Source organism: Galeopterus variegatus, unplaced genomic scaffold, assembly GCF_000696425.1.
Source record: "Galeopterus variegatus unplaced genomic scaffold, G_variegatus-3.0.2 Scaffold4200, whole genome shotgun sequence".
Classification (NCBI taxonomy): domain Eukaryota; kingdom Metazoa; phylum Chordata; class Mammalia; order Dermoptera; family Cynocephalidae; genus Galeopterus; species Galeopterus variegatus.
Window position 1 is genome coordinate 121,815 of NW_007730311.1, and position 12,325 is coordinate 134,139.

At 37.2% G+C, this 12,325-nt stretch overlaps 1 pseudogene; it reads left to right on the forward strand.

The window, feature by feature from the left end:
* The first annotated feature begins 1,728 nt into the window (after window positions 1-1,728).
* On the forward strand, window positions 1,729-2,421 carry LOC103602571 (annotated as a pseudogene).
* Window positions 2,422-12,325: the final 9,904 nt, after the last annotated feature.

Below are 12,325 nucleotides of genomic sequence, written 5' to 3' on the forward strand. Positions count from 1 at the left end.
CAGAAGCATGAAACCTCATTAAAGTAAGGTATAAGAAACACTTGAATAAATAAATAAACGACCTACACTCTTTACCTCAATTTGACCGTAAAGGGCAGTAGAAAAACACCCCCAAATTTGTATACAAATCAATCATTTCTGGTGAAAAAACATAAGCACAAACTAGAGATACCTTTAAGCATGTTCCCCTAAATTCTAGATAAGCAGGTGTCTAACCAATGGACACTGACATAATTAAAATGTTTTCAATCCTGTAGATGAGAATGTATATAACACCTGTGCTCTGCCCTGAATACCAGTCCAGGTGAATGGCACCACTGTCCACCCTCACTAAGAACCTGGACTCACCCTTGGGCCCTCCTTTCTTCTACCTCATTAACACTCCTTCCTTTCAAACCACCCCAATACTTACCCCCAAAATCTCTTACCTGGACACTTGAACTTCTGACTGAGTAGCCATCCAGGTCCTTGTACTGGACTAGATTCTCTGGATCTAGTGCTGGAATGATTCTCTGGATGAGTATCATAGTGATTTGATTGACAATACACACCTGAAAAAATTAATTCACTCCTACATGCAACCCCTTAGCCTGGCTTTGCACAGTCTGGTTTTCCCAACTCAACACCTTCATTTCTTAGCACCCCGACCTCGTCACTGTTTGCATTCTGGTCACACCAATCTGCATGCTGCCTTCTAAATGGCTCACTGCTCATACTCCAGTGTTTCAATCATGCTGTTTTTTCTGCTCAGATTTTTCTTCTCTTCACATCATCTTTGACGAATCCCAGTGTAAGCCTTAACAAAGCAGAGAGTTGATTTGTTTTTGACTGCCTGATCCCAAATCCCTGAAACAGTACATGGTTCACAGTAAGAGCATGGTCATCTTTGACGAATCCCAGTGTAAGCCTTAACAAAGCAGAGAGTTGGTTTGTTTTTGACTGCCTGATCCCAAATCCCTGAAACAGTACATGGTTCACAGTAAGAGCATGGAAAGATTTCAAAGCTAGGTCTAAAATTTGTCACATGATTCATATTTCTTTGTCTAGAATTTAGCCACATGGCCGCATTTAACCTCAAAGCAGGCTGGGAAATGTGGTAGCTGTGTACCTGAGAGGAAGAAAAAATAGACACGGATGAGCAGTCAACAGTCTGTGTCACACCAGACTATATAAAAAATATACAAATGTGCAAAAACCAAGGAAAACTACTTTTTCTTGAAATAAAAAACTACTAGAAGCTCAATTTAAGTCAGTCATGAGACCTGTGCTGGCTTCCACCCCACGTGTCCAGTTGCTATGATGGAAGTCAAAGGGGAAAAAAAATTACAGGAAGAGTACAAGGTCATCACAAGAAAAAAATAGACTTCATAGAAACAGCAATTCTGGTTTTTCAAAGACATTCCCAGGAAAAGTTGGTAGGGAAGGTGGACCTAAAATCACTTCCAAAGACTTTGAGAAAAGTATCATAAAACCTGGGAAGAAGGGTGTGAAGCAATTTAAGAATAAGCAATAAGGGGACAAAGCACCGAAGAATAAACTCAACAAGAAGACAGTAAAAGTGATGAATCAGCAGCCAAGAAACCCAAATGGGATGACTTCAAAAAGAAGAAAGAACTGAAGCAGAGCAGGAAACTCAGTGATAAGACCAACTATGACATTGTTGTTCTGGCTTAGCAGATTTGGGAGATTTTAAGAAAAGACTGTGACTAAGAAAAAGGAGTAAAGTTGATGAGTGACTCTCAGAAGTTGATTCAAGAGAAAATTAAAACTATTGCGTTTGCACATGATTCAACTTGGGTGATCCAGTGTTACATTCGGTGTGGTAATGAAGAACAGAGAAAACAGGCTTTGTAGAATTGCGAGATGATCTGGTTGAATTAGGTAAAGCCAAATTATACAGACATATTGTTAAGAAATTTCTCATGTACGGAAGTAAACCACAGATTGTGGAGATAATCAGAAGTTTTAAAGGCCACGTGAGGAAGATGCTGCGTCATGCAGAAGTGTCAGTCATCAAGGAGTATGCGTGCAATGACAAAGCCATTTTGGAACAGAGGAACATGCTGACAGAGGAGCTCTACCAGAACACAATTCAGCTTTACAATTCAGCCGAACACCCAGCTCGGGACAAAGTGTTAGAGGTACAGCCAGAACAATTGGAGCTTTTTATGGATGGAATGAAACAGATTTTAACTCCAATGGCCCAAAAGGAAGCTGTGATTAAACACTCATTAGTGCATAAAGTATTGTTGGACTTTTTTTTCTATGCATCCAACTCAGATCAGAATTGATTGAAGCCATCCGCGAAGCAGTGGTATACCTGGCACACACCCACGATGGCGCCAGAGTGGCCATGCACTGCCGATGGCAGGGTACACCCAAGGACAGAAGGTGATTGTGAAAACAATGAAGACAAGTTGAAAAGGTGGCTAATGGCCAATACTCCCATTTGGTTTTACCGGCAGCATTTGATTGTATTGACGATACTAAGCTTGGAAAGCAGATAATCATATCAGAAATTATCAGTTCTTTGCCTAACATAGTAAATGATAAATCTGGAAGGAAGGTCCTATTGTATTTACTAAGCCCGAGAGATCCTGCACGTATGGTACGAGAAATCATTGAAGTTCTGCAGAAAGGTGACGCAAATGTACACAGTAAGAAAGATACAGAGATCTGTCGATGCGAGCTCTTAGAATCCATTTCTCCATCTTTGTTAAGCTACCTGCAAAAACACACCCGAGAAGTGGTGCTGGATAAGTATATGTGTTTTTTGGTGTCCTGCATCCTGGGATCTGCCACTGAAGACATTCAGCTGCCATGAGTGCCATCGCCAGCTTGGCAGCAGCAGAACTACACCCTGGGGGCAAGGACAGAGAGCTTCATGTTGCAGAACATCCTTATGGACATCTAGTTCTGAAGTGGTTAATAGAGCAAGATAAAAAGATGAAAGGAAATGGAAGCGAAGGTTGTATGAAGAACCTGTAGTCCTGGGCTAGTGTGAATCGAGGTGTCATTATTCTTTCTAGCCTTCTCCAGAGTTCTGACCAGGAAGTTGCAAACAAAGTCAAAGCTGGGCTGAAAAGCCTGACTCCCACTTTGGAAATAAACAAAAACATCAGCAAAGGAATAGAAACTCTACTTAAAAAACGGACCACATAGGTGAAGACAGTTAAGAACAAGGTGGAATATTGCTCCTGTTCTCTGCTCTGTTTTCCCAGTGCACAAAAAATGGGCTAGGGTCCACCTCACTGGTAATTTGGGTGCTCTGTATAAATGGTTCTTCTTTGTACAAGAATCTATTTATAATTTTTTAAAAATAAGTCAGTTATAAGATAAATGCAAAAAATTAGTGAGCATTCAGTTAGAGAGCCCTTAGCTCTCTAGATATTTCAGGAGTAATTGTATCAATCTTTTATGTATGGAACATATAATTATTGTACTCTTTAAACTACTTCAGAATATTCTTTTACGATATAATATTGTATAATATGTTATAAGTATAATATTTATACCAAAGATAGCACACAAAAAAACCTACTGGCTAATGTCACTTATGAAGTATCAATACAATAATTCCAAATAAAACATCTGTAAATAGAATACACCGAACACTGAAAGAATCATCATATGCATAAATGGAGTTAACTCAAAGAATATTAAATATTAGAAATTATAAATCACCACAGTAATAAGTCAAAAGACTATATCATATTATCATTTGCATGGACACTAACAAGGCATCTGATCCAATCCCAAATCCATTCTTGATAAAAAGAAAAAATTTTTTTTTCTTTAAAAAGATACCTCCTTCCTGTGCTAATTCCCAAATGTGATAAATCAATAAAAAATTATATGATTATATAATTGGAAAACTTGAGAAAATCTACTGAAACTTTGAAACAATACCATAATTTAGCTAACTTGTTACAAAATTAATATGAAAAAATTATCATTCTGTATACAAAAAAAAAAAATCAATTAGAAAAAACCTTGTTTAAATAGCTCCTAATGGCAAGGACGTCCAGAAAGGGGAACTTATACACGTTGTTAGTAAATTAGTACAAACATTATGGAAAACACTATGGAGAATGCTCAAAAAATTAAAAATAAATATACCATGAGATCCAGCAATCCCACTGCTGGGATAGATAGCCAAAGGAAATGAAATCAGTATGTTGAAGAGACATCTGCACTCCTATGTTTATTGCAGCACTATCCACAATAGCCAAGATATGAAATCAACCTAAATGCTCATCAAGAAATGCACAGATAAAGAAAATGTGATATATATATACACAATGAGATACTATTCAGTCATAAAAAAGAAAAAAAAAATTGTCATTTACAATGACATGGATGAGCCAGGCACAGAGTTCTCATTCATATGTGGAATCTAAAAAAATTGATCTCATAGAAGTTGAAAGTAAATAGTGGTTACCAGAGACTGGGGAAATAGGGTGGAGGGGGAAATAGGGGAAGGTTGACCAATGTGTATAATGTTACAGTTAGGTAAGAGGATACACATTCTGGTACTCTGCTGCATAGTAGGTTGACTATAGCTAACGATAATGCATTGTATATTTCAAATAGCTAGAGGAGATGTTTTTGAATGTTCTCACAGCAAAGAAATGATAAATGTTTAAGGTGATGGATATACTAATTCCTGTGATTTGATCACTATACAGTGAATATGTATATTGACATATCATGTTATACTCCATAAATATGTACAAATACTATGTATCAATGAAAAATAAATAGCAGCTAAAAGATTAAAAACCTAGAACTAAACTTAACCAAATGTTCAAGATAATATCATATGAAATTGTTAAATTCTGTGAAGGTACAAAAAAGAAGATGTGAATAAATGAAAAAGCACAGCTTCTTCTTGTCCTGGAAAACTCAATATCAGAATGAAATTAGCTCACCATAAAGTAATTATTAATCTCATAAAATTTTAATAAAATATCAGTAGGTATTTTTAAATAACTAGACAAAACTGTTTCTAAAGCTCATGTGGAAAAATGAAAGTAGGAATAAAATGGAAGATTCTGGAAAAAGAAATAATGAGTGAGGAATAGCTTGACCTGATATGAAAGCATATTATCAAATTACAATAATTAGAAGAGTGTGATATTGATACAGAAAGAGATGGATAGTAAAACAGGATGGTAGATCCAGAGGTAGACACAAATACACACTGGATTTAGTCAAGCCATATCTTGTGTACAGCCATTCAAATAGCAAGTGTTCGGTTCATGAAGAATTTCATTTACTGTCCCTGCTTTGGCTCGTAAGGCTTTACCTGTACGTAAGAAGACCAGTGAGGATTCTCTCTGAGCAGCAGCGTGCTATGAAATTATAGCGACACACAGTCCTCTTTGGAGTTGTACAGTTGTTGTATGTTTTGGTAGATTTTCCTCTCAAAATGCTTTAGTACATAGTCGTGATAAACTCTTTACATTAATTTCATTGATTTTTTCTGCCTTAAAATTCAATTACTTAGACATTGAGAATTATATGAATACTTTGTGAGGACGAAGAGCAAAATATTTAATAGTTATGAAAGAGATGACTGAGTAGAGATAAATAGCCACATTGTAGAAAAATTAACTAATAAAACTTATTTTTTGTGTCATGTTGTGATAGATATTAATTATTAAAGTTACTGAATAAATTTCAAAGAGCTATACGGTTATTTGAGCATAAACTGGATTTTAGTTTTGAGACTCAGGAAACTACATAATTTTTTTTCCATTGAAATAATAGTAAACGATTTTATACTCAGAACAAACTGCCTTCATAACACAGAGGAAGAACTCTACCATTATAAAGGGAGCATTGTGCATGGGGAGGCGGGGAGTGGAAATGACTTATTCAAGAAAAGAACAAATGAGTCACCATTTAGAAAATAATGAAAATCGTATCCCTAATTTCATTCCTTGCACCAATATAAATTTCAGATGAGTCAATGGTTTAAACACAAAAATGAAATTTTAAGTTTCAGAAGAAAACATGAGTTTTCACTATAATCCCAGAGAACACACGCATGTCTCTTTTTCACAATTGTAACCTCAGCAACCCAGCCTCTTAAATATCTGTTGAATTAAAATAAACTAAATTGAATACCAGATCTAAAAGGAATAAGAGCTATGTCCTATAAAATGTTCAGGTACAGATAAGAGTCTTCTGCCAAAGAATCTTTGGGAAAATATGGCATTGCATCTAGGAGTAACTGTTTAAATAAATCTCGGAAAGAGACACATTCAGACCTCCATCTGAGAGATGTTAAGGGTTTCCTGAGAGTGGAATAAGTCCTCAGCCAAAATCCACAGTGTAGCACCTGCCCTCTCCTGCACCTGAGAGGTCTGTGATCAGCACATCTGTCAACCTCCACAGCTGCCCAACTGAGCTGTAGCCAATGTAACTCATTCTGGCTCCCTGGCAGGCTTCCAGTAGGGTTGCTTTTGGTGACTCCATCTGCCAGTAGATGTAGAGTGTGTCATACAGACAAGCTTGCCCATGACTCTGCAAGGAGGGACAGGCAAATGCTTTATGACCTGGTGTGAAACTTCACGTGGTGTGGTAAAGCTGCAGCCTGCTAAGAAACAGCGGCAGCAGTCAGACCAGCTCAACAGGAAGCTATTAGGATTGGGGCAGCTCACTTTGAGCAAAGGAATCTCTCCAACTGAGGCTGAGGCAGCTTTACCAACAGTGGCAGGTTTTGTTCAAGTGGCACTATACCTAGTGATCAAAGATGAGATGGTTTTGAGACAGAAGGATCACAGGTCCCAAATTGATCTTTTCTAACTCCCCTGAGCACATGACCATCATCAATCAGCGCTAACAATCTGGAAATAAAAAAAAGTATATGAAGAGAATCTGTGGCAGATTTCATTTTCACAGCAAAGGTCTTATTCTTAGTCTAAAATGTGAACCTTCTCCAAGAGGAAACTCTGCTGGAAATTTTCCTAAAGCACCAACTGCCCCAGGTGAATGTTCACCTTTTATAACATCAGCATCGGTACCATAGATCAATCAACCTACAAGTATTTAGTCAAGATTCACTATGAGCCCAACACAGTGCTTGGGTTCAATGAGGACGTGAAAATTTTAAAAGATTTCCTCAGCTTTCTAGGAACTTAAAAATATCATCATAAAAATAATTTAAGTCACATTAGATGTTTGGGGAACAAATTAAACACAGAAGTGTGGTAATGATGGTAAGAAGAGAAGTACAGAGAAAGGAGAAATATGAATAGGGAAGTAGAGTGTGATCTGGCCTTGGAAGGAGAGAGGGTAGGATGGGTAGGCAGAGAGGGAAGGAAGAACACTGTGGGTGGGAGGAACAGAATGAGTGGGGGCTCAAAAGTGGGCGAGAGCTGGCACGAAACGAAGGTCCTAGCATCTGGTGAGAATTCATGAATCTGTGTCCACAGGGAAGCCAATGATTTTGCGAAGGAAGAACACTGTGGGTGGGAGGAACAGAATGAGTGGGGGCTCAAAAGTGGGCGAGAGCTGGCACGAAACTAAGGTCCTAGCATCTGGTGAGAATTCATGAATCTGTGTCCACAGGGAAGCCAATGATTTTGCCTTGGATTGTTTTTAAGCTGTCAGTTCATTGTACCAGGCTAACACCAATCCATCCTGTATTACTTGAAATAACTTGAAAACAACAAGCTGGACTACTACTTAAAATCAAATTTTAGAGCTATGAGAGATTACAGCACTTTTGTAGGTCATCACCTCTTCTTACAAAATCAGGAAAGTTGCCCTTCAAGGTTATAGTTAGTTAGTGAGAACCACCAGATCTCCAGATAACCTCATTCATGGACCTTTTTTCTCTAAGCCATATTTCTTCACACTTTAAGCCTGGGAGCTTTTCCCTCTGGTCTGATTATTTCACCAAAGATTGTGCTCCTTAAGAGCAGGGACATCCACCAACTTTATCTATCACAGAGTAAATATTAAGCACCAACTATGTGCAAGGCATTTAGCAAATATGCTGAATGACATGGAAAAAAAAAGTAACAACCATGCTCTTGTTTGTACCCACAGTGCTAAAATCAAATGGGTGGTTTTTCAATAGCAAATAAGTGATTTCTAGGTATTTTATGTTATGGTAGAATCTAGGAATCCAAAAGAAGTTGTTGGAAGGAGGCAAAAAGACAAAGAACATTTACTGCAATACAGTGTGTGAAATAAAATGACATCAGTGAACTGTGGTTACTGAACAATACTGAGCAGGGATAATTAATCTAGCTTAGATTTGGGGAGAGGAATGGCCAGATGTCAGGGGAGTTTTTATGAAGGAGTTAATATCTAAATTTGGTCTTAAAAAATGCATAGAAGTTGCTCAAGTGAAGGAAAAGGGGGTGAAGGGAGCAGCCAGATTAAAAACAAAGCAACATGGTGTGTTCAGAGAGCTGGAGCTTTTCAGTGTTGGTGAAACATTGTACTACAGCCGAGGAGTGGTAAAAGGATAGATCAGACCACCAGGGGCCTTGCACATCAGATCACAGAACTCAGTCTTTATTGCAAGGGCTGCAGAAACCCACAGAAAAATTAAAAGAAGGGCAGTGACATGATTAGATAGATCACTCTGGTAATTAAGAGAGACATCAGAAATGAAAATACCAGTTAGTATCACAGCAGGCAAGAAATGATGAAGGAATGACAGTAGGGATTTAAAGAGCATTTTAACAGGATTTGGTGTATGAATAAGTGGAAATGATTGAAAGAGAAGAATGGTTAAAGATGATTTCTAGGTTTTAACTTGTATGACTTGTCACCACCTAGATAGAGAATCCTAGAGAAGGAAGATGAGTTCATTTGGGGGTATATCGAGGTTAAGATGCTTTTGGAACATTTGTTCAGGGATGCCTACCCTATAAATAAATAAATCTGAAGCTCAGAGACAGAGCTAGGCAGGAGATAAAACTTTGGAAGCTACCAGCCTCTGAGTAGTAGCTAAAGTCTTGAGAGTAGATGAGAAGAAAACAGAGAATGATAAAACCAGTAAGCTAGGAATGAAGCACTAAGATGCAGGAATATTAAGGTATGGGTAGAAGATGAGGAATGGTAAAAAATGGAGACATATTGTGAAAGAGGATTTATAGGGGACACAGGAGGCTACAGAAGGGCAATACATAACAGTGTTTCAATATAACAGTGAGATCAAATAAGATAAATATAGAGGTGTCCATTGGATTTGCAAGTAGTAACTCACTGGTAACTAGCACGTGACTCGTTTCTTAAAAGAGTGATGGGAATAGGAGGCAGTTTGCAGTCTTCAGTGAGTTGGGAGGTGAGAAATAAAGACAATGAATCATCAATATTTGGGTAAAAAAAAGAGGAGAGCTTGCGTGGTATCTTGAAGGAGATAAGTGTCAAAGAAGGATTTATTTTTTAAGATGATCATGTTTACAGGCTAAGGATTCAGGAAGAAGAAAGGATGAAGATGAAGGAGAGAGTAGGGGATAACTGATAGATTTAAGTTCCCAAAAGGAGCAAAAGGAGAGAGAATCAGAGCTACAGACAGAGTTGTCAAGCCTCCCCAAAGTTTACACTTAGAATATTATTTTAAGTCTGAAGAAAAGAAAATAAGGATAGCTTTGGATACAGATATATTTTTATATGGGACAAGTAGACAGGAAGTTGAGAGATAAAATATGTAATGTTCAACTTTCTTGTTGAAATAGGAAGCAAGTTCATCTAATAAGGGTTGGAGAGAACATGATCACCATGACAGTATAGGTTTTGAGTGTCCCCCAAATGCCTCCTACAAACCAAATGGATCAACCCTGACAGCAAAGGGGGGAAGCCTATGGAGGGTATCATCAACAAGACTTTCATGACAGAGGATCCCCACAGACCCAGGATGTGGGTGAGTGCTGCCAAACTACCTGCAACTTGGACCTGTTTGGGATTTTCAGCTGTGTGAGCAGGGAGGCTAGAAATAAAAAGAGACTACCCACTGACTCTCCAAGTTTTGGAAATTAAAAAGTTGCCCCCAAAATTTACCTGCAAGGGTAGAACCCTACTCTGAGGGAAGCCTGAGCACATAGATCTAACAATGACATGTGAAACTGAGACAGTCCTGAAAGGCTCTGTGATGCAGGTGAGCATAAAATTTTGCCCCCAGACATGGGAAGGACAAAATGTGTGTCACTCTCTAATCTCAGAATGATTCAGCAAATATTCCAGAAGAATTGATTCTACCCTAAGAGAAAGTCAGTGGAAACAGAAATCAAATTGAGGACAGCGGAAACACTGGGGATGAGAGAGAGAGAGAGACAGAGACAGACAGACAGACAAAGAGAAGATTCACCCGGTGGGACCCAGAGGACCAAACCCAGAAAGCGCTGTAACAACAAAATGCAACTGCTAATGCTAAGTGTACCACTGGAGAATGCAAGATGTATATAGCAAGAAGGCTGGAACCTGGAAACTTTCTTGAGAAAACTTAGCTCACAAATAGGCCATATTTTGACTCCTTCATAGTAACCACATAAGAGGGCACACTTAAAGCATGAACCCATAAAAAAATTACTATAGCTCATTTCTTCCACAGACATTTTCTCCTAATAGCCTAAGAGCGCTCGAATTATTTTAAAAAGCTTTACAATAATAACAACAAAATACCCCTTACAAAATTATTATGTGGAAAAAAAAGTTTAAAAGGACCTTATCACACTTTGACAAATAATGAAAACACATCTTAAAATGTGACCACAAAGCAGAGAACTTTGTCCAAATGTTTCAAAATGAAGTAATAGAAATTTAAAAAGTATTGAATCTTTAAAACAAGCACAAATCAACAATAAATATGCTCAGCTACTGTATGACTAGACAAGACATAAAGCAAGACCTGACATTTCAGAAAAGAGTTATTTTTTTTCAGAATCTAAGACTAAATTAAAGGAACACAAGAATGAACAGATGCCAAAGAAAGTACATTAAGAGAAATAGAGGAAGAAAAGAAATGAGTAAAATAATAATAATTAATAATAATGATAAATTAGTCACAAAATTTCAGATTTTTTAAACGGTTCAAGAAAAAGTGATAGATATAAGGTACACACAAAAACATAGCCAATAGATAAATGCCAGCTGGAGTCCCTCCAACAACAACAACAACAACAAAAAACAACAACAAAAGAAGAAATAAATGGAAAAGAAAGACAAATGTTTAAAACTGTAATCCAAGGAAATTTTCCTAAGGTAAAAGAAAACTTGTACATATATGAGGAACACACTTTTGTCATGGAAAATTGATCCAGAACTGTCAACATAAGGACATTTGCTAGTGAAAGTATTAGTTTTTAAATATAAGGAAAAATCCTTTGGATATTTGTGGAAAAATATTCTTAAGTTATTTATAGGGAAAGAACATCAAATTAGATGAGACATCTTCACAGCAATATTTCATGCTGGAAAACAATGTAGCACTTTTAACACAGTCAATGAAAGAAAATGCAAACTAAAGTTTAAAGCCCATTCAAAATTTCCTTCAATATAAGGATCATAGACAAGGTAGGACTCAGAAAACACTGTTTCTATGAGCTTATCTTGAGGAATTTACCAAGCATAAGCTTCAGACAGCCACATAATAATTTTAAAAGCTTTAACATGTTTTAGGAGTTAGCATTGAATATATTTACCTATAGAAACAAGACTAAAGGATAGAGATAAGTGTATTATATAGTACAAAATTGTATGTGGTCTAAAATTGCAGAGAAATAAAAATGACTAAAGCTGGATGAGAAAAGGGAGAGTAGATAAAAAGCAAAATAAGCTTACTGATTTTTTTTATAGGTATGAACTTTTGTGTGTGTGCGTGTGTGTGTTTATCTTGAAGCTGCCAAATCAAGCAGTAAATGATAAGTATACTTAAGACAACAAAAACAACACTAAGATAATATCAGCATCTAAACTTGGTGGATAGGGGAGGCGGTGGAGAAAACAAGAAATGGTTCCTAGTTATTCTCAGTACTGGTCATAGAATGAAGCCAGTAGGCTGTATCTAAATAAGAGGTGAATAAGAGTATTACACAAAGGTAGAGATGTGTCTGTTTTAACAAAAAATAAACTTATAAATACCAAAAAACCCCACAATAGTAGATCTCAACAAAACAAAACACGTTCCTCCTTTCGAACTGAGATTTTGTACCCTTTGACCATCATCTCCCCATTCCTCTCACCCTCAGCCTTTGTAATCTCCATTCTACTCTCTGCTTCTGTAAGTTTGATTGTTTTAGATCTATTGCACAGTGTGGTGAATATAGTTAATAATAGGCTGTAAGAGTATTTCAAAAAGCTC